The 23,417-nt window shown below is 38.2% G+C and overlaps 1 long non-coding RNA gene across 1 annotated transcript in view; it reads right to left on the reverse strand.

Moving 5' to 3' along the window:
- Positions 1 to 16,938, reverse strand: part of LOC147918098 (uncharacterized) — a 54,025-nt gene extending 37,087 nt beyond the window's left edge. Inside the window, exons 1-2 of the long non-coding RNA XR_015556468.1 lie at positions 16,776 to 16,938; positions 10,927 to 11,009 (exon numbers count right to left, since the gene is read on the reverse strand). This is a non-coding gene — a long non-coding RNA (uncharacterized LOC147918098). The remainder of the gene's footprint in view (positions 1 to 10,926; positions 11,010 to 16,775) is intronic.
- Between the last annotated feature and the right edge of the window lie 6,479 nt (positions 16,939 to 23,417).

Raw genomic sequence — 23,417 nt, forward strand, 5'->3', positions numbered from 1 at the left:
AGGTCCCTGTTCTTGCCCCCTGCTCCTGGGTCTCAATATTCTGCCCAGGATCTCAATGTTGAACATATCCCAGAGCTGCTTGCTGCCCTTGGACACCAGACTCACAGTGTGGTCCTTCCTCTAACTTGGCAACTCTTGACGCAGATACTCTCTTTCTTACCTACCTGGATTTTAGACCATTAAAATAACCTATACCTATACCTTCCTAAATCGCAACATATTGCTATCTTTCACTATGCTCTCTGATAATCTTTCATGGCTCTAAATTAAACAAGGATAGGCTCAGCCACACCCATATGGTGACAATAGAATACTCGTCTTATTGCTGGTAATTTACTTAAATGGTTAGCATCAAAGACTTTTACCAAGGAGTGCCATCTAAGGACTCAGAGGGAAATTTATTTATTTATTTTAATTAAACTCCAATATCCCCTGGATGATTTTTATATGTTCTAAGAAAGTAATGTTTTAACCCTTCTATTCTTTAAAATTTTGGTTTAGTTTAGTTTTGGTATTTTGGCTAGTGGCAAGGGAGGTGAAGGGGTTGGTGGAAGACGATTGAGAAATGATATCCTTTGATAAAAATAACTTTGTGCTCAATAAGCAACAGAATGTGCTATTGTGAGCATTCAGGACATTATTTGAAGACAAAATAACATCTGAGAGCATGAATATATTGGTTCTGGAGCCACGGCTAGGGTATGCAAACCTTTTACACATTTTTTAGCCTAGCTCTGAAATTTATTCAGCTTGAAGAAGAATATAAATGCATGATGAATCAATCCTCTTGGGAAATAATTCTGTCTCTTTGGTCAGAAATTTCTTGGATATTTTCAATCTTAGCATGATACCGTAAAAGTGGAGAAAGTAAGTGAGCATTGAATGGAAAAAATATCTAGTCTAAAATTAATCTTATGACATATGTGAGCTGTCTTAGTTCTCAAGTCCTTCCCACAACCATCCTCACATCTTCGTCTCTAACGAAAGCAGTCAAAGTCGTGGAGGTCACGACTGAAGGCTCTAATTGCCTTTATGTGAGCATTTACATGAGAGGCTGAAAAAAATCACTAGTTATAAGTTAAAATATAACAGGAATTTTCTCTTTCACACTAAAAGACACAAAAATCCGCATTTTTTAAAATGTGATAAAGGCAGGGAATAAGTGTGGCTCAATTCCAGCACTGTGGTGACTAAAACTTAAAACAAATAAATTAATACAAATATCACCTCAGAAATTATAAGGAGTGGATTTTAGTCAGCTATAGACAAATGTGCAGAAACCATGCAGCCTCCCTCTCAGAAACCAGGGCAGAGTTCCAACACTCCTGAATGTAATTCTTGTGGAAACTGACAACTGATATTCAACTGCTAATGATTGGTTACTACCAGTGGTTCACAAATTAATTCTTTCTGTGACATTCTGTAAGCTCCTGCACTCTTCGTACCTACAACACACACACACATACACACCCCTTGCTGTTTCATCCTTTTAGAAATGCTGCAACTAACATTAGTTCAAAATCCCAAAACTTTAAACAATTACATTTATTGAGCACATTTCACGTTATAATTCTAGGTGAATTATATAAATTATGTTTAATACTCCCAAGAATCTGTAGGGTGGCTACCCTTACCTTCATTTTACAAATATGGAAACAAGGGCAGAGAATGGATAATTTTGCCCAGGATAACATATTTGGGATTTGAACTCATGTAAACAGCACAGATTGTACCTAAAATGGAAAACAACTTAACTGCATTACCTACCTGCGCTTCCAAAGCTGTCTAATTATACCTCTTTCATAAACTTCTGAGGACAGAGCATCTGTCAAGAATCACACTGGGTTTCCCATTTCCCCACCTGGGCTTGATCTGTGGACCTCTGATCCTACCCCACTTCCCGCCCCGATACAGATTCCCCATGTTGTCTCTTTGCTGGATTGGTGCCCATTCACCTGCTGAATCAGGGCCTAGCAGAGTCCCTGTCACATAGTAGGTGCTTGATAAATAGTTTTTCAACGAATGAATAAATAAATGAGTGCTCTGTGGCTAACCCAGCCATACAGGGAAGGGAGGAGCAATAGAAGGAAAATGTTAACCCAACTCTGTATGTTATCCGTTGAAACCCAGCCTAATTTTCACAATCTGTGAAGCCCTCCCTTAGCCACCAGGCAGTGTTGTTCAAAACTCCCTCTGTTCCTTGTACGTCACCACCCCAGTGTTTAACAATCTCTGTCTCCCACTGGAGATCAGGGTTCCCAGAGCCTGGAACATAGGATGCTCAACTACTGTTAAGTGAATGGGAGATGATGATAGAAATGCCTATATTTCATCAGAGGCAGCAGCAATCAGTGAATTGGCCTACAGATGGAATAAGCTTGGGCCAGTGGGAGTCTAGGGAGCCATTTGGAACCTCAAGAATTAGAAAGTTTTTATAAAGTAGAGGTCACCGATGTCAAATTCAGTACTGAGGACAAAGAGACTGAGTACTGAGAGATGAACAGGGGAGCAAGAACCATGTTTCACACATTCACCTCTTTACCTCCAGGACCCTGCCCTGTGTCAGACATCTGTTGGCCACTCATGAAATGTTTATTAATGACCACCAAGTGAGTGCCCTGGTGACTGCTGTAATATCAGTGTCAGTGGAATTTGCAATAGCAGAGTCAGTGGAGAAATAAAGGGATTCTTATAAAGAACAGATGGTGAGGCAAAGTATGTATTCTCCCTCCCCACTATGCCTAGGAAATCAATAAATATGTGTTGGTTGACAGATTGACATCTGCTCCTTTCTGAGGTGTGTATCTCTGTTTGAAAAAAGACATTGACCACTCTGAACAATGACGTAAGCTCTAGAAAACAATTCCTAAGTAGAGGGGATAACAAGTCAGACTTACGGTTTAGTCTAGTGTTTTCCAAGTATTTTTAAGGTATGGTATGTCTAAGAAATTATAATATCTGTATAACAAATCAAGGTAAAAAGACAAGGCTGCTTACAGCTGGAGGCTGAAAGTCCTAGCCCAGGAGATCAGATGTCCCAGCCCCTGTAAGGGCTAAAGCAAACCTGTAATCCATTCTCATCACACATGCTGGGAAGCTCTGGCTTGGTAAAAAGTTGGGGAAATTGCCAACCTGTCAGACAGACCTTTTTAAGTATAAGACACAAATATATTACAAAGTTAAAAAGAAAAGACTTTGCACTTATCTGCTATTGTAGATTGCTAGGGAGCCACAATATTTGAATAGAACTGGAATGATTTCTACCAGGTATCCAGGATTTTTAAATCTGCTTTGGTTTTCTTTCACTTTGTCCTATTAAAAACACTTTCTCTAAAGTCCTATAGCCCATCCTCCAGTCCTTATAGTCTCATTTAAATACCCTTTTGTTCTCTTAGTGGATTTTTAAAAATGTTTATTATAGGAAATTTCAAACATATTCCACAGTAGAGAGAGAATACTATAATGAACCTCAGTCATCCAGCTTCAAAAATTGACTCATGACCAATCTTTTTCCATCTCTACCTCATTTTATTTCTTCCTCTCTAGATATCATATTATTTTATCTGTAAATATTTTATTATACATCTCCAAAAGTTAGGGTTTCTTCTTCTTCTTTTTTTTTTTTTTTTGCTGGGAAAGATTCACCCTGAGCTAACATCTGTTGCCAATCTTCCTCTCTTTTTTTTCCCTCCCCAAAGCCCCAGTATGTCGTTGTATGTTCTAGTTATAAGTCTAGGGATTCTTTTCAAAATGACCACAATACTATTATCACATCTAAAAAATTTTAGTTAATAATAATTCCTTAATATAATCAAATACTCAGTTATATTCATATTTTCTAAATTTTCTTACAATGTTTATAGTTTGCTTGAATGAAGATCTTAATATAATCCCTACATCAATCACAACTGTCTAATATGTTAATATGTCTCTGAAGTCCCTTTAATTTACTCTTTTTTATTCTTTCACTTATTTGTTAAAAGTACCTTTCTTCAGTAGGATTTCCTCCCACAGATCAGAATATGCTGATGGTATTCCCGTAGTGGGTCTAACACGTTCCCGGGCTGTAATGGGCAGTCACATCCAGACGTTGTTCTGGTGTAGGTCTTCTTGCTGTTGGTGGCTTTCCCTGACTTGATCACATTCTGGGATTCACACTGTCTCAGCTAGTTTTGTTATAGATATTGTTTATAGTTAGGGGGCTTTGCCATCCTAGTTGTTTTTTTGTTTTTTTATGGTGAATTCAGAAAAATTTAAAAACTACCTATCATCACTACCATATTCTAAAAATATTTCTTAAAATTGACTTTATTTTGTTAAGGTTTCAAGAGACATTGCTTTAGTCTTTTTTTTTTTGAGTATGTTAGTGACAATTCGCTTACCTCAGATTTCCTCTAACTTAGTGTTATACGGATGCATATTAAAGGAAAAGCACGTTCAGGGATTCTTGATGTTGGCTTATTTTCATTATAATTTTACTTATATTTATATGACATTAAAAAGGAATGAAATCTTTTGCATATTGTACCCATATAACCACAAAAATAAAACAAATTTACAAAATAAATGAAAAGAAAACTGTGGGAGTGTGAGAGGCTCAGTAACAATTAATTCTTCTCCCTCCCAAGATGGAACCCAATCAAGAGAAAGAGACAGGCAAGTGAGATCAAAATATCGTCTTTCATACTGAGAAGGCAGTTGAAGAACATGGCTCAGTGTTAGGATAAGCATTCCTCCCCTGACCCTTCCAAGTCCAGATCTTGGAACAACCTACTTGCACAAAGTTTGGGTCTACAGAGCAGCCACCATCTACAATGGATCAAGGGTTATCCTCCAACCAGCTAATTCACTCCTTTTCCATGGACAAGAATGAGGATTGGAGCAAGACGTCAGGAGTGTTTCTCAAATGGGTATCTCTCTACATGGAAATAAAAAGAGTAGAGAAATTTCCTCTAACCAAAATTAAAAAATAATTACCAATCAACTTAACTACATTAATTTAATGTGATACATACTGTTTTTCTAAAACTGAGCTGCCAACATTGAGTAAACTAGTAGAAAGCTGTATTTATCTACAGTATTTATATTTTATGTCAGTTACTACTGGCTTGATTATTATTATTTTGAGCATATTTTGGCCATCGATTAATTTTCATTATTTTCCCTTTTTAATAGCAAACTCCTTTTCGAGAACCAGTTGGTCATTTTATGTGACAAACAACATATTAATACAACAAAATGCAATACCAATGTTTTTAAAATATTGCTTATGAAAATATCTTCATTGCATTGCAAAACAAAAAGAAAGAAATGTTGCAATTCGTACAAAGATAGATCTACCCAATCACCCTGTACATTCAGACGCAAGGTAAACATGGTATGACGCATAGTCTTCTGTATTTGACATCCTATACCAGTGTCCTGTGATGATTTCAATTTTCCCAACTCTTTTCTCAACTCAAACTAAGGCAATCCTTAAAATTAATTATTGTGATGTTAATTGACCTTCGCTCTGTTGCGAGGTAAATGTAAACTCAACAGAAATGGACTTCCACATCATCTAGAATATCTTATGTCAATTACTTTATATCATCAAACAGAAAATCGAAACATTCTCATTGTACTCAGAGATAACCAAAAATAAGTTCTCAAAGATCTAGATATAGATCTATAGATCTATAGATGCTAGTTTGAGAAATGCTGGGTACAGCGGGGCGATACACAAATATACGAGGTAGAATAAATACACGGATGCCAAAATGGGGCAGGACAGTAAATAATAAAATTCAAACAGCTCCCAAGAAAAGTAAGAACTCACATGCTACCAAAGGCAAACATCTCTAAAATGGGAGTAAAAGGATCCCTCTTCCCATCTCTCTCAATGGTCTATTATGGAATGGAGATTGCTAACTAATGAAAGGGGCACTGAAGAGAAGAAAGATAGGGATATGTACAAAGTCCTTTGTAAAATTATTGAGTCAGCCCAGAGACATCACATAGTCTAATCTCATATCTTTAATGGCCATCATGAGATCTGGAAGTTGGCTCACTGTTCTGGAGGATGAACTGGCCTCTTTTTTCTACAGGTCACTCTATGATTCCAAGGGAACACAGTTACAGCATCATGTTGGCAGGAACATAGATTATCTTCACAAATGTACCAGACCAGAATTCAGAGCTTAACTGCATTTCCTGTCTCTCATTCACCCTATTAGGAGGTTGCTTGGCAAACAAAATCAGGGCCACAAGAACATCCCTTTGCCATTCCATGGTAAATTCTCTGTCCTTCTGTTAAGAAAATTGCTAGGCTTTCAAATGTTAAAACGGCCAATCATAATATCTGATTTGCTAACCAGGTGATGTAGGCACAAAAGAAGAGAATGCTGTATACAAGCCAGTAAGAAGGGCCACGTGTTCGTGTTCGTATGAGAGAAGGATAAAAAAACTATCAAATTAAGCCTAATGTTACAACTTAACACTTTTAAACTTCTAATTCCTGTATACAATATTTAATCAACATCGATTGTCACATTTTATCCAAGATAATGAAATGTTTCCAAGTAAATGTTATCCCTAACAGGTCATCAAGCCACATTTCAAAAAGGTTTATAAATCAATTGCTTGGAGCTTACAAGCAGATAGCCCTCACAGCTGCTTAGAACTTGGATACACTTTCTCATATAAAAAAGATTATAAATCACATAGGTACAATGATATTATTAGAACTACTGTTCAGCTTCACGCAGATAAAATAGGCTTTTGCGGGTTGGCCCATGCACCCAACCGCCATTTATAATAAGGAGGTGGCAAGGAATAAACACTGATTATACGAATTCAAATGTTCACAGCTGAACTGAACTCATTTTTAACACTTTCCAAGAGGTTATCAGTGACTACAATGAGTTGCCATGTAACTTAAATTAATGTTGCCATCTGAGGATGAAACCTTCAGAAAGAAACCACAAAGGACAAAATTAGTTCTCAGTAGAAATAATCCACTCCAAAAGATATATACCTGAGTCGATTTGGGGACTTCCAAGTCAAAGCAAAATAACCAGTATGCAAAGCCAGGAAAAATATGTCTGAATACAAAAAAAAGCTCTACCCTAGTCATGGGTATTATGTAACCTTCATGCGAAAAAAGAACATGGCAACAGGGTGGTCTGTGTGAAGGCAAAGAAATATTGAGTCTGGAAGTCACAAGTATCTGGCCACTAAGACAACCGACTTCAAATATTTACTTATTCCACAAATATCTCTTGAGTGTGTACAATGTTCTCAATGACATTTTAGGCAACAGAGATATTCTAGTGATTAAAACAGACAAAAATTGCATTCTAAGTGGAATAGAAAAAATAAAATAAGTTGATAAAATATTTAACTATGTTGGATGATGATCAATGCTACTGAAAAAAATAGAGAAAATAAGGAGAATAATGAGGAGAGGAGAGGGTACAATTTTAAATAGGTCATCAGGGAAGACCTACCAGAGAAGGTAACTTTGAATAAAAATCTGCTGATGGTGAGAGAAGCAATTTGGATACCGGATGCAAAAAAAAAAAAAAAAAAAAAGCAAAGAGAACAGAAATGCTAAGGCCCTGGGGTGGAAGCACGCCCGGAGTGTTTGAGAAAGAGCAAGAACACCGCTATGTCTGAACACACTGCATGATGGAAAAACACAAGTCACCGAGGCCAGTCTGTGTAGGGCCTTGTGGGCTATACTAAGGAATCTGGATTTTATTCTGGGGGAGACAGAAAATCACCAGGAGTTCAGAGCAGAGGATTAATTGATCTGACTTACATGTGACCAATATGACTTTAGCTACCACGTCAACATTAAACTGGGGAGAGGAGTGTGTGCAGGTGAAGGGAGGCAGCAGAGAAAACAGGTATAATATTCCTATTATATTCCAAGCATAAAATAGTGGTGACAAGCACCAGCATGGTGGCCATGGAAAGGGTGACAAGATGTTGGACAATTTTGATGGTAGAACTGTCTGAACTTCCTAAAAGATTGGGTGACATGTAAGCAAAGTTGAGATGTTGAGGATGAATAGACGATATTCGGCATGATATGCTGGCAAGACGGGGGTGCATCTTGGGAGGAGGTGGGGCAACTTGGGAGGAGTATGTTTGTGAGACTGACAGTGTTCACAAGACTTTCTGTGGCTGAGGCAAACAAACCCTTAAGAATCTCCATCCCCCTGTACATTGATTCCACGCTCACCAGGAAAGTGTTCAATAATTAATGCAATCCACCCAGTGGAATTAGGGAGAGGGTACCCAGGACAACAAATAGGTGTATTTTAGTCATAAGAAAGTTTTATCTTCTATCACATTAAAGAGATTGTTTCTTTTACTGCTGGCTTGAGAAGTCTGTAATTGTTCTCATATTTGTTTCTCTATACGTAATGTGTCTTGTTTTCCCTGGTTGCTTTTGTTACTAGTCTTTGGCAATTTAATTATGATGTGTGTGGTATGTTTTTCTTGTGTTTATCCTCTATCAATTAAATAAATTGATTTCATTGTTAAATTTTTTAAATAACAAAAATTCAAAACGCAGATGGCTTCACTGAAGAATTCTATCAAATGTTTAAGTAAAAAAATAATATCGATGCTACACAAACTGTCTTAGCTATTTGAAGATGAGGGAACATTTTCCAATACATTTTATGAGGCCAGCATAACCCACATACCTCAACCAGACACACTGAAAACAAGAAAACCACAGATCAATATCCTCCATGAATACAGATACAAAAAACCTCAAGAAATTTGGAAATAGAATCCAGCAATATACAAACAGGGGGAACACATCATGACCAAGAAGGATTTATCCCAGGAATGTAAGGTTGGTTTCACTTTCAAAAATCAATCAATATAATTCACCACACTAACATAATAAAATACATATGGTCATCTCAATAGACACAGAAAAAAAAAATTGATTAAAAAATACTTTAAAACTCTCAGAAAACTAGCAATATAAGAAGCATCTATCAAAAACTCCTTCTAACATCATACTTAGTGATGAAAGAATGAATGCCTTCTCCCTAATATTGTGCACAAAGGCGAAGATTCCAATCTCACCACTTCTATTCAACACCACAGTAGTAATCCTAGCCATTACAGCAAGGTGAGAAAGAAAATAAAAGACATACAGACAAGAAAGAACTAAATCCCTAAATAATTTAGGGGGAAAAAAACAAAGCTTCTAGAAAAAAAAAGTAAGTAAAACAAAGTCTCAAGATTTAATGTCAATATAAAGAAAATCAAGTTTATTTCTGTATACCAGCAACAAACAGTTGGAAAATAATTTTTTTTTTGTCAGGAAGATTAGTCCTGAACTAACATCTGTTGCCAATCTTCCTATTTTTGCTGAGGAAGATTGGCTCTGGACTAACATCCATGCCCATCATCCTCTACTTTATATGTGGGATGCCTGCCACAGCATGGCTTGATAAGCAGTACACAGGTCTGCGCCTGGGATACGAACCTGTGAACCCCGGGCTGCTGAAGCGGAGTGTGCAAACTTAACCACTACGCCACCAGGCAGGCCCCAGAAAATAAAATTTTAAATACCATTTAAAAAAGCATCAAAAACCATAAATTGTTTATGAATAAATTTAACAATTTATGTGCAGACTTTCACAATGAAAGCTACAAAGCATTGTGAAAGAAATTAAAGAACACCTAAATAAGTGGAGAACGTCGTGTTAATGGATCACAAGACCAAAATTGTTCCAATGCCAGTTCTTCCCAAATTGATCTATAGATTCAATTCAATCAAAATTAAAATCTCAGTAAACTCTTTTGCAAACATTGACAATAAGATTCTAAAATGTGTATGGAAATGCAAAAAAAAACAAAGCTAAAAAAGCAAAAACAATTTTCAAAAAAAAACATATGTAGAAGACTTGTACTATTGGATTGCAAATCTTACCATAAAACTACTGTAATCAAGACAGTGTGGTATTGGCATAAACATAAAACACAGATTAATGGAACAGATCAGAGACTCCAGAAATAGGCCAGGCATATATGGTCTATTGATTTTTGACAAAGTGCCGAAGGTAATTCAATGGAAAAAAAAACTCTTTTCAAATAATGGTGCAGAACAACTGAGTGTCCATATGAGGGAGGGGGGCGGGGGGGGGGTTGGAGGGGGCAGATTTGTATTCATATCCATATAAACCTCAATCCTTCTCTCATCTCATACAGAAAAATTAATCTGAAATGGATCATAGACCTAAATATAAAAGTGAACACTCTAAAACTTATAGAACAAACACAGGAGAAAAAATATGCTACCTAGGCAAAGATTTCTTAGATTGGACAGAAAACCATTGTTAAAGAAAAATTGTTAAATTGGACTTCATCATATTTTAAAAGTCCTGCTCTTTGAAACACATCAATAACAAGATGCCAAGACAGGACACAGACTGGGAGAAAATATTCATAACACATATATCTGACAATGGACTTTTATCCAGAATATATATACATAAAATATACAACTCAGCTATAAGAAAATAACCCAATATAAAAATATATATTTGAAAAAACATTTATCAAAAAAAGATACACAAATGGCCAATATGCAAATAAAAAGGTTATCAACATCATTCACCATCAGGGAAATGTGAATTAAAACCAAAAAGATATACCATACCAAATTCACTACAATAGCTAAAAGTGAAAAGACTGATAATACCATGCATTAGCGATGATGTGGAGAATTGAAAGTCTCATTCATTGCTGGTGGGAATGTAAATGGTGCAACCACTTTGGAAAACAGTCTGGCGGTTTCTTATTTGGTTAAACACACAGTAGTAACAGATGACTCAGCACCTGCACTCCTACGTCTTTACCAAGCGTGCCAGTTATCAGTTACTGACTCCCAGCTCCATATCCACCCTTACTCACCTGCTCTGTGATAATGGAGCTGAATCCTGTAAATATTTCTCCTTTGCCAGATGGCACAATGTTAGGCTTTGTAGTAGAGGGTTCTGGAAAAAAACAACGTAGGGAAAAGGCGTTTCTCTTTCTGGTTCTGGTGTGCTCCTCACATCAGCATCTTGCAGTGCACACAATTTTTTCCACAGTGCCCAGTGGCCAAAAGCCTACAGCACCTTGCCATGGGCAGCTTCCCTTGCACTCCCGCAGGCAGTAGGGCAGTAGTGGAGTGCCACCAGCAGGGCATCTCACAGCAAACAGCTTCCCCAGGACCCGTAGAGCAGCTTGCCTACCAGTGCCACTTGCTAAGCACCTGCCCTCGAATGGCTTTCCCTGGCACCCAGGCAGAAGTATTGCTGGCAAGCCAACTCCACTTGACTGACTCCCTCAGCACGGCCTTAGCATGCTTCCCTAGTGGGTCACTGTGAATCCCTCTGGGTAAACAGCTTCTTCCCTTGGAATCCCTAATTCCCCAGTGAGTGTGGCCAGCTAGGCACCAGTCCTTGGACAGCTTCCCAGGGCCTTCCCATGGGTACCTTTGCAGTGAGTTCCAGAGTGCAATGTCTCCCTGTGGACACTTGCCCCACTTCAGCACTCCTGAACAGATATCCAGTGATTCCTGCTGGGAAGGCACCTCACAGAAATTCTCCACCATCCATTGAGCCATGGCCATTCCCTCCCAAATGAGCCCTGGCTCTCACCTCAGGAAAGGCAGAGGTCTCCTCTGAGTGTTCTCTCTCAGTCCTCGGGGCAGTGGCTGCTCCCTGTTCTACTAATCCTGTATTCTTTAGAGTTCTCTTTACCTCTTAATAGCCAATTCCCCATCACTCCAGTCCTCTAATAATAATCTCCTATTAATAATTATCCTTTGTTTAATGATTTTAAGAATATTTTAAAATTAAACTTTCCCCTTCAAATTACTATGTGATTTCTATCTCTTGATTGTACCCTAACTAATAAGCCAAGAGAAATGAAAACTTATAGTCACAGAAAGACTTGTACATAAATATTCAGAGTAGTTTCATTCATAATAGCTAAAAGCTGGAAACAAATATTCATTAACAGGTAAATGGATGAATGATTTGTAGCATATCAATACAGTAAAATATTGTCAGCAATAAAAATGAATGAACTACTACTATGTGAAACAGTGTGAATGAATCTCAGAAACACTTTGTTGAACAAAAGAAACCAACCACAAAAGAGTATATACTATATGATTCCATTTATATTAAGCTTTAGAAAGGAAATTTAATCTGTAGTGAGAGAAAGCATATCAGTGGTTGGTTGCCTGAGGCTGAGGGTAGGACAGGGGAAGTGACACAAGGGACTCTCAGTAAGGATAATGGAAGGTTCTACATGTTGATCTGGGCCGAGGTTTCATAGCTGTAAACATTTGTCAAAATTCATCATACTGTACATTTAAAATCGGTCCATTTTACTGTTTAAAAATTATACCTCATAGTTGATTTAAAAATTCATGAATTCACAAAATTGATCAATACATCAGTCCCCATTCATTTAATTTTGGTGAAGCTGTCCCCCAAAGCTTACTCAACTCTTATACTGACAAAACTGAGCTTCTAGACGTTCAAAGCTAAGGACTTGATACTGAATGATGAAATTATACTAACAAGGTTCCACCTTTCTAGACTTTTCCTTAAAGTTCTTTATGATCTCTTTCTGAGTTCAATATGTGCTACAACTCCATGAAGGCAGAAAGGACAATAAAGAAGGAACGTGGATGCAGTTGTGTCACTCACATACAGGCTACTGAAAACTGCAGAAACCATGGCAACTCCCCCAGTCCCCACACTTCAGAGATGGCCATTCTGCTAAGGCAGACAGTGACCGAGAGACAGTCAGTAAGCAGGCGGGCTAAGAGAAGGAGGCAGCCTCTCAACTTGTACTAAAGATCTGAAGGTCACAGCCGTACAATCTGCTCACGCTCAGCCCACCACCACAGCCCCAATATGTTTGATATAGAAGGTGATTCATCCTGAGTCCCATGCCCCACAGCCATAGCCATGACAGTGAAGAACTCAGCAACTGAAGGCAGACTTCCCAGACTGTATCCTGGCTCTACCTTTACACATGACATGCCCATGGCCAAGAAACTGGATGCCTCAGTTCCCTCATCTGTAATATGGAGATAGTAACAGTACCCTCCTCACAGGGTTGCTGTGGGCTCAAATGAGCCCATGGGAAGTATTTTAAAAAACAGAAGGCATATAGTAAGATCTCAATGAATGTTATAGCTTGTTATTATTATTGTTATTTTGTTGTTATTACATACTATTACAGTGCTTAGAACAGTGATCATAAGAGCAGTCAGTGCTGCTGTCCAACAATATGAGAAAATGTTAGGACTTTAACAGAAAACTGTTTTGTTTTGTTTTTCTTTGTTTTGTTTTGTTTTTTCTGAGGAAGATTTGCCCTGAGCTAACATCTGTTGCCAATCTTCCTCTTTTTGTATGTGAGCCACCGCCACATGGCCATTAACAGACGAGTGGTGTAGGTCTGCCCCAGGGAACCAAACCCGGGCCACCAAAGCAGAGCGCACTGAACTTAACTGCTAGACCACCAGGGCTGGCCCCAGAAAACTGTTTTATTAACCCATAACAGTAAATATGTTCAACAAGAATTTGTTGCCATATTGCTGCTATATTGTCATAATTCTTCCTATGCTGAATCAATACCAGGGGAGAATTATTTACTATATATAAAGATTGTACTGTTTTCTCTGTAACACCAAGTAAAGATTATCATGGATAGGTACACTTCATTAGGTTTATTTGCTGAAAGCTAAGAAATTGCTAATAATACAAATCTCTAATAAAAAAAAGATTCCATTTGTGTCAGATGCCTGAAATAAAAGCTATCAGGGCTCTCTATAACTATAGATGAAATAACTCTGACAAACACCAGATATACAGCTAGAATTCTAGAGCTTTCAGAACCACTTGCTACTCTCCAAAAAACCCTTGGGAATGTAACGTAGACCCCAATGCCCAAACCTGTAAGCATGTGCCTCTCTGTTTTGTTCACAGCTGTATTGTCAGCATCTTGAACACACCTAGCAATATAAGTACTCAATAAATATTGCGGAGTAAAAAAATACAAAATGTCTTAAAATCAAATGAGTTACCATGAGAGGAAAAAAAAGGTTTCCCATCATCAGTGGTTTTCACGGAAGGCTGGGTGACCTCTGGTCAGAGATATTCAGAAGACAGTTATGAACAGATAAAGATTAGAGGATACGACTTTCAAGGTCCCGTCCAAACTGTCATTCTTTGACTATAGACTATGAACCACTGCCTGGGTACATCCAAGGTACCACATGTAAATTTCAAAATCAACGGCCCCAAACAACATGTTACCTTTCACCCCATATCCTCTCCACCTAATTTCTGCTAATAGCTTCCTCAATTAATGCAAACTCAAAACCCTAGAAGCATTATTTTACACACTTTTTATCTATTTCACAACTTCAATTATTTGCCAAGACTTGTCAATCCATTTCTATAATATCCATTAACGTCATCCCTTCTTTTCCATTCACCTCTACCGTCACATTAGTTCCAATCTCTACACCTTTCTCCTGCGGTACTCAAATAACCTCTTAAGTGAGCTCTCCTTTTAAGTCCATTACAGCCATGGTTGACAAAATAATAGTTTTTAAACAAAATCATAATTTTATTCCTCTCCTGGTTAAAAACATTTAAGGACTCCACAACCTTTTCTAAATTAAATTAATTTGAAGCTCTTCAACCTAGCATTCTAGGCTCTCCACAATATGCCCCAAATTTTCCTCCTCTCTGCAACTTAAGCCATCACCTCCCTATGCCACAACCAAACTGGACTATCTCTTTAAGTCCAAACATGTCCTACGATTTCTCACCTCAGTATTCACTTTAGTCTCTCCATCTAAAATCCCACAATCTTTCCCTCTATCCATCTGTTGAAATACAATTTATCAAATGTTTAAATATTCAAATCAGTCTACTGAAGCTTACTGTCAGTCCCTAGAAGCTTTGGTGAATGTCGAGCTCATGGAGAGAGGCCAGTCCCTTCTCTCCCTGTGCTTTTCCCTTGCTGGAGCTAAGTGAGAGAGGCTCCAAGAGACTCGTTCACAGAGACTGGAGAGTCCTGACAACCACCCTGGCTGGATGCTTCCTAGGGAGAAAGAACCTGCAGGCCGGCCCCAGTGCTTTCATGGAGTTGAACAACATGAGGGAGAATATAATCCCTAGAGTTACATAGATATGGGGCCATAGAGCCTGAGGCCCTTTTCTGGGAAAGAGATTTCTGAAAATGGAAAGCCCACTGAAGTGACCAGGCCAGCAAGGCCTAAAGACACTATGGTAGAGTGTGCTTTGAAGAGCAAGATAGGAACCCTCTTCTTATTCTCTAAACCCCTCAGAAGGCACTGGAGAGGACCTCGGGTATTCTCATGGATTCCTGTAATGGGACACCTATCCAGAGAAGGGAGATGCAGAACTCAAGAAAGATGTGACTTCCTCAATCTGAAGGGGTCCTTGGGGATAAAGGGAGCAGGCGTAAAGTTGACCACTACCCAAAGAAGACCTTGCACTGCACCTATGTGGACATCCCTCCACATTGTCAGAGGCCACCAAGGTCAGCCACAGCCAGGATGGACTACAGTGACAGCAAGGGCACTTTCCAGAACCACCAACATAATACCAGTTATACTACAAGAGCCCTGCTTCCTTTTTCCTTCATCAGTCCACCTTTCCCCAATCCAGAAGAGCTTAACCTCAAAGAGTAAACTGGAGAAGGTATCTCAAAGACAGACTACACCTCACCCCTACAATAAAGTCAGGACTACAGCTCTAGCCCACACTATAGGAGGAGGGAGCTTTGATTCAGGTATGAGATGGAAGTTTTAAAATAGTCTAAAACCACATTTTGGTAACTGAAAATGACTAGAAAGCTATAGATTCTATCCAAGGTGTTGTTGGATAGAATCCAAGAGATGCTAAAAGGGGATTCACATAGCAGGGTTAAAAATTTAGACTCGAGGGGCCAGCCCGGTGGCACAAGCCGCTAAGTGCGCACACTCCGCTGTGGTGGCCTGGGGTTCGCCGGTGCGGATCCCGGGCGCGCACCGACGCACTGCTTGGCAAGCCATGCTGTGGCGGCGTCCCATATAAAGTAGAGGAAGATGGGCACGGATGTTAGCCCAGGGCCAGTCTTCCTCAGCAAAAAAGAGGAGGGTTGGCATTGGATGTTAGCTCAGGGCTGGTCTTCCTCACAAAAAAAAAAAAAAAAATTAGACTTGAAAAAAATAAAAGTATTTCATATTTATACTGCAATGAATGTATATTCCTCAACAAATCATTTACAATTGTTTACAACCATGGAAATAACTATGTCATATAAGCTCACTTCTGAAAACTGCCGAATATGTCATGTTGGACTTTATGTTGGATGCTAAAATATCATCCAGAAAAGGAAAAATTTCTGCAATATTAATTAAAATCAATTTGTCGTGTCATAGAAACCCAGAGCACAGAAATGATAGGTGGAGAGGCCCCTTAGACAGACAGGGTGGCAGAATTCTCCACTGCAGGTGCAATTCCCACAGCGGGGACTGTCTAGGCTTATGGTCACACTTCATATGTCAAACAAGAGCCCACTGAAGTGATACGAACTTTAACAAAACTACCTCTGAACAGAGCTGCTGTACAAACCACTTTCACCTCAGCATTCCTTAACAATTCTGTGACAAAAAATAACCGGTCCATTCCTCTACTTATGATTTCTGTAAAGTCGTCCAACTGGTCACGCCATCTTACTTTTGAGCCAAGACGGAGACTAGACTGTCCTGGGTCGTCCTCTGCTTCTTTAATCTCCTTTTTTCCTTGCTGTTCTTTCAAGTAATGTGGTGGAGGGAGAATAAACTACATATTAAAGAAAGCAGCCTTGTGGTTTTGGTCACTGAATAGTCTTGGAACAGAACTCCTGTAATAAAAGAGATTATAAGAAACCCAAATTAGTTTTTGTTTTGTTTTGCTTCAATTTTTTTTAACTTCAAATCCAACACAAAATGAGTTTGTAAATCATTTTTGGCTGCCAAGCTAACAGTAATAAGTAAACCAGTTTAACTGGAAAGCTTCCACTTGTCTACGAGAGCACAACAGTCCCTAAGATTCCAGCTCTGAGAACACATTTCTTCGCAATGTTAGGCCCATCATCGAGGCAATGCCAACACGCCTGTGTGTACTACTTTTATTCCTCTTCAAAAAAGTTTTTGTGTTTGGACCGCCTAGCTAAATTGTAGGCTACCTGAAAACATAGAAAACATTTTCTTTCTCAATTTTGTTATCCCCTGCAGCACCCAGTACAATCATTAGTATCCAATAAATGCTCTTATGCTATTGATTGCTTTTGCTGTCTTGCCCACAAGGCCTAAGTCCACATTTATAAAGCAATTTATGAATGCCAGATGTCAGACACTTCAGATGTACCAAGTATTATGATTATATATTGAAGACGTGTGAATAAGAAATGTTTGAGGTAAATTCAGTTAGATGGTGTTTTGTTTTCTGCAAGATCAAATAGAAAGTAAACACCAGGAAAAATAAACCCAACTATCTGACATTTAAAAAAAAAATCTAACTAAGCCATCCTTTTATGTAAGCCTTATATGGCAACATCGTTACCAGAATTGTCTGTAATTGTCTTATTCCCACTTATGTCATGTTCTAGAAATAGGCAAGTAATATTCAATTTCACCAGGCAAGCATATGTAGAGATATGCCATTTTTAGAATAATTATATTTAACCGAAAGGAAATTTTAAATTACAGCTTAAAAAATATATCTTTATCCTTAAAAAAATTTGGAAGAATCATATGTTTGGGTACAAAACTTCTTATGTGCAAATGTAAGAAAAAAAGCAGACTTGGAAAAAATATCTCCTGTCTTTCAACATCTACTGATTTAAACTAATCCAATGAAGTGATTAAATGCATATATTTTATTATGAAATTTTAGCCTTATTTTTCAGATGAAGAAACTCAAGTTGAGACATACTAATGAACATGCCCCAAGTCAGATAGCTAGGAAGTGGAAAAACTGAAAATCCAAAATATACCCCATGTTTTTCAACTGTTAACATGGGGTGCTTCTCACGGCCACCAATAGCTTTAGTAGCGGGACATTTTCATGGGCTCTTTTAATAGCTGTACCTTGGGGAAGGAAAGGGCAAAGCTTCCCACATAGAAATTAGAGTATCTAGCCTCCAAAGGGTGAAGCCAAATGAGGGAGAAGCCAGCAAATGAATCTTTTAAAATTTCTTCCTTAGAGATTTTCCTGGGACCTTCCTAAGGGGTCTGACTGTGTTTCTAGTGTGTAGGATGCTGGGCCTTCTCAGCCTCACTCTTGCTGGCCACTGTGCCTAAGTGTATCACTCTAACATCTTCTCTTCTATTCATAAACCCTGAGTGTACCCCAGGGCCTGCAGAATAAATCACTAGTTCCTGAGCACCACAGACGAGGTCCTTTAAGAAATGGCCTCCATCTAAATCACCAGTCTCATCTTCCCCCTCTTCTTTATTCATATACATCCTAGGAATCTAATAGTTTCCCCAATAATCATGCACCTTCAAACATCCATGCCTAAGCACATGTAATGCCCCCTGCCTGGAACCCCTTCCTCCACTTCCTTATCTGTCTGGCACAAGCTCCCACGCATCCTTCTAGATGCCACCTATTTTCTGAGGATGTCAATGTCTTTCCTGTGAAGCCTTCTTGGATGTACCTCCCCCACTTTGCATACCACTCTATCACCATGTAATGCATTTTATAACATAAACTTTTGAATGTGAGCTCTTTGAGGGCACAGACTTACTCTTCTCTGCCTCTATTCTCCGTATTTTGTACAATGCTTGGCATGGAGAGGGTCTTCATTTATTTATTCAGCAAATATTCACTGTGCAAATGCCAAGTGCTAGGCACTTCACTAAGCTTGAATAACAAGTCAGATGAACTTGACCCCTGACTTTATAGAACCTACAATCCAGTAAAACTCAATAAATACCTACTGAAATAAATAATATTTCATATTCCTTGTTATGGTTTGCTTAAATGTTCACACTTATGAGCCTCCAGGCATGCTGGTTCTTGTGCCTGGAATGTCCAACCTTCTCCTCTACATTTACCCAAGTTCAATTTGTCCTTTGAAATTCAGCCCATATTCCATGCTCCCAAGCTTTACATGACTGGTCCCAGCTACAGTGACCTCAATAAGAATTAAACTCACTGCCATCTTTCCTTTCTCAAAAAACTCATCCTTCAGACTTTCTTATTTCTGCCAGCAGCAACAGCCTCCTCCCCGTGACCCAGGTGCAAAACTCCCGACTCGTCTTTGCCTGTCCCTTCACTCATTCCCATACCTCATCAGCTGTCCAATCCTGCCGCCCCTTCCTCTGCAATGCCACAGACACCTGTCCCCTCCCTCTGCTCCCGCTGCACTGACCTTGGTCTAGCCTCTCACTACGCGCACCGTCCATTGCTACCTCACCCATCTTTCTTTGGCCTTCTCCTCCTTTCAGTTCATTCTGGGTTAAGCTTCTGAGAGCAGAGTTCTATCTTCCCCCGTTCATAAATCCGTAATACTTCCTCAGAACCTCTGGGATAAGGTTCAGACTCCTCCCTCAACCCTGGTCTATGTTTCTAACCTTTGTCCCTGCCGCTCCTTTATACACATCCTGTGCTCCAGGCCAACTGGGAGATGCGCTGTGTCTCAAATGTGCCGTTAGCTCCATAGTGTCTTTGCTGCTGCTGCCTGCTCTCGGCTTGTCCCCCCTGTTATTAAATTCCACCACAGTCACGGCTCCACATCTTTCACAAAGCCGTTTTTTGATCATTCCGTCACTCCCTTCCCCATAGACGACAGAGAACTCTCCTTCCTCAGAAACTGCATGCACTTCGTAGTGAATTATGATGTAACGTATTTCACCCTGTTTAGCTGTCTGTGTATTTATGGTACCACTCAGTTAGACTGGAGACCACCAAGAGCCACCTTACGGGTCACCTCAGAGGGACTCTTCTGTTTTCCCATTCACCTTTTTCATATCTGCATTAAAATACTGGATCACAACACTGTAATTATTTGTTTCTGTGTCTATTTCCTACACTACGACAGTCCCTAATGTTGACCATATATTATTTATTAGTGTATTTTTATGCCTGCCATATAGGCAGCGCTCAATAAATGTGCCTTGTATGAATGGATTAACATAACACCTTGAAAATATTGTCTTACTACATCAGCTAGAATTAATAGTCTACTTCACTTATAGGCAGCATAGTCTTAAACATAGCTTCCCTTTAGTTTTCCACAGTGTAAGCTTCATCTCCATGACTACATTGAAATGAAAGATTAGGTTGATTTAGTCTTCCTAATTAGATAATGGGTTCTTTAAAGAAAGATATTGGTGTACCCTTCACTATCCCCCTTTGTAACAACAGTTCAGAATATATAATGGTTATCAATAAATGTTCATTAGCTGCTTCTGAGTTAATTATTCTAATAGGAGAGGAAACAGAGAACAACCCAAAATGGGATTTCTCTTGTAGAATGACAAGCTGAAAGGTTTATTTTCTAATTTTAATCTACTGATTAAAATTTTTGCATGTTACACTAAAGTCTATTTTTAAAAGTAAAATAAACTCTATAGATAATTTAGACCAGAAATTAAACTTAGGGGGTAGAGGGAATATAGACTCCTGAGAATCTGTTGAAGTTTGGATCCTCGCCAAGTAAAAAATATATTCTCAAATATCCACACATAATTTTGCAGACCATTCGAAGTCTTTCAAGGTCTCCCTTAAAGTCTTCTGTGACTTCAGGTTAAGAAGCTTTCCTTGGCCCTCGTGTTAAAGATGAAGTAATCTCAGGTTCAAAGACTGTAGGCTACCTGCCCAAGATCACACAGGTACCTTCCCCCCACACTCCTGTGCTTTCCACTACACTAAGCGTTAAAGTAAATAGAAATGTTTAACGCTATAAACTCTAAGTGCAATGCTGTTATTTGAATAGTTAAATAATTTGCATTCTACGCTTGTGTTCTCTTCCATTTACGAAATTTCTGAGAAGCCCAAACATGACTCAACTTAGTGATTCCAAAATCTTTGTTTTTCACTCTTGCAGCAAATATTAGAGTCAATGCAACAAGCAGGTACTGACTGCTTTTTATGTGTTTAACTCTGCGCTAGGTGCTAAAAGGCCAGAGATGAAAATGCACGCACAAGGAACAAAGCTAGCCACTTCGTCTGTCCTCAGAGACAGGAAGTGTATCTAATTCATCCAGGGCCCAGCACAGGGCCTGGTAACTAATGAGCATTCCTTAGATATTTGTTTAAAGCAATATAAGAAGTGGTACATGCCCTTAAATAGCTCATATTTTTTGGAAACTTTTTTTCCACTGTTATTTCTATTTTCCCAGTCTGAATCATCAATCTGTTGCTTTGTTTTTAGTATTGTTAATGCTAATTATAATACTGAAAAATGCTAAAGACCAACCAACTAAACTTTTAAGAGTTTATAATAAAAGTGCAACTATTTATAAAAAGAAATCAGGATAACTTTTTTAATGTCCTAAGAAAATCATTGTTTTTAAATCCAATTAGGTGTTATTTTGTGCATCAACTTTAAAAGTAAAACTACATGTTTTTCTTTCTAAACTTTGATTTTTTTAAGTCAATTATTTTAAAGTATGCTACACTGAATATAGCTTCTTGGTCTAATCTACATTTATTTTGAGGAATTTACATTCATTTACTTCTATTACAACTTTTCCATACATCCCATAGTTATATATATATCCATACATTTAAGCCACAATCCTTACCATATTTGCTGAGGAACTGTATAACAGAACTATTTATTAACTGAGTTTTAAGGACATAGTTAGATATCACAGTTTAGCTTTCTATTATCTTTGATAATCATTGTTTTGTTTTCTCACGTATTGTTTGCACATACACTACCTTCACTTTGCTTCTTTCTTTTATTTTTTCTATATCTAAAGTCACAGAAAAATTGCATCTAACAAAAGAACTCAGACCTAATCTTGGAAAGCTGAAGGTAAATAGTAGGGATTTTACTGTAGGGAATTTAACTTTAGCTGTTACAGTTATTTCGAAATCCTAAAGGATAGAGCAAAATTTCACACTTACATATGCCTACTGCACAAGCCACTAGTTACAACTAGTTTTCAGAAATCAATTATTTACCCTACACAAACTTTATAAGTCCATTATCCAACACAATGAAATTATACAAAGCGTTTATCAACCTCAAGGTCTTTTTGGTTCCACAAAAACCTTTGCTTGAACTAGCATTTTTTAAGCAACAGAAATCCAAAAGCTTATAAATCAGTAGAAATAATTAACATTAGAGGAGATTTTCTAAACATGTGAGGAAAACAGTAATTTTTTTTTCTGTCTTTCTTGTTAAAGGAAAAAGAAAGTAAAAGAATGCAATTAGACTAACCTGGTATTGTCCAGCCATCTCCCAGGGCCCAATCAATCACTAGCCCTATCTGTTCCTACAATAAAGAAACGGAAAAGAAAAAAAAAAATTGCAATGATCTAGAGGAAGAAGAAAGACTCATTGGGATCAAAACGTAAATTGTACAAACAAAATTATTTCTAAATTAGACACTTTATTAAATCTTGAAAGTGCTGTTTCTGCTGTAGCTTTTATTTCCTCATAATCTCTAACGTCATCCTCTACAACCAAGAGGCAATTAAACTTCTTGTCATTTATGCACATTTTTTATGATCCAGAACACAAAATGGCAAAAATATCAGTGAAATACCTTATCTGTTTCAAAAAACAATGTCAATTCTTAGGCGCTTTAAATACAAATTACATACAGAGGCTTCACTGGCTAGAGATACATTTCTAATTGGAAAAGAAAAAGGAATCAAGAGGAAAAAACTCTTCACACAACTGACTATGTATGTCTCACCTAAAAAACTAAAAAACAAAACTAAAAAACATGTATTTCGTTTTTATGATGATGTTTTATATCCAAAGGGGAACAAAGACACCAGAAAAGAGCTCTATACTAGATGTGCTTAAAACAAAATCATGTCCTAACAAAGTTGCTCATTAGCTTCTACCTTCTAAACGCTGGTCCTCAGGCTACTGCAGCAGCCAGTGTACGAAAGAGAGCTTCTTTATCCCTGCAAACAAGGTTTGAGAAATACTATTTCAGAAGCTCTCCGTTCAGATGTAGTAAGTACTTTGTCCTTATGTAAATGGGTACTTCATGTAGTTTACAAAGAAAAATGCAAATTGTTTTGTGCTTTATATATGTACATCTAGGATATCTGTCACCATAGTAGCTTAACGACAAAGAACTGGTGTGGCTGGTATATTCAACTTAAAAAAGTATACAACGAATATTATCAGCAATTGATCTC

Source organism: Ceratotherium simum, chromosome 2, assembly GCF_057802395.1.
Source record: "Ceratotherium simum simum isolate JZ-2026a chromosome 2, ASM5780239v1, whole genome shotgun sequence".
Classification (NCBI taxonomy): Eukaryota; Metazoa; Chordata; class Mammalia; order Perissodactyla; family Rhinocerotidae; genus Ceratotherium; species Ceratotherium simum.